We start from the raw sequence: 567 nt of genomic DNA on the forward strand, positions 1-567 counted from the left end.
GGCTCCTTGGCGGCAGGGCCCGGTGCAGGTGGAGGGTCCTGCCACCCCCAGGACTCTGCCGGCTCCGACGCCCGTCCCCGGACACGGCGCAGCCCGGTGAGGGCTCGGTCTCGGTCTCATCTGTCTGGCGGCCAGAGCCGCGGGGTCTGCTCACAACACCGAGCTCCTCGAGGCAGAGCATTGCCCGGGCCAGCGCCCTCGACACAGGGTGGAGGGACGGGGCCTGTGATGGACCCGCGCCAGCCGCCCTGCTCCACCTGGCAGCGCAGCGCCCGCGAGGGGACACACACGGGGGCAGCGCGCCACGCCGGCCTGGCCCCCTGGGCGCGTCCACACGTGCAAGAAGAGCGGCTCAACTCGTCCCGGCTCCACTGAGCCGGACTAAACCGATCCCGACAGCACGGGCTGCACGTGCGCGCAGCGCAGGGAGTCAGGGCGCCGCGCACGTGCAGACGGTGACGCTTTACTGCGCAGCAAACTCATTCGCTCTGCAGCAAAGCGCCAGGGCGGGACCCCCACGGAGAGAGGCGAGACCCCGACCACCGCCCCACCCCGCACCTCTACCTC

The sequence above is a fragment of the Alligator sinensis genome, unplaced genomic scaffold, assembly GCF_000455745.1.
Source record: "Alligator sinensis unplaced genomic scaffold, ASM45574v1 scaffold407_1, whole genome shotgun sequence".
NCBI lineage: Eukaryota > Metazoa > Chordata > Crocodylia > Alligatoridae > Alligator > Alligator sinensis.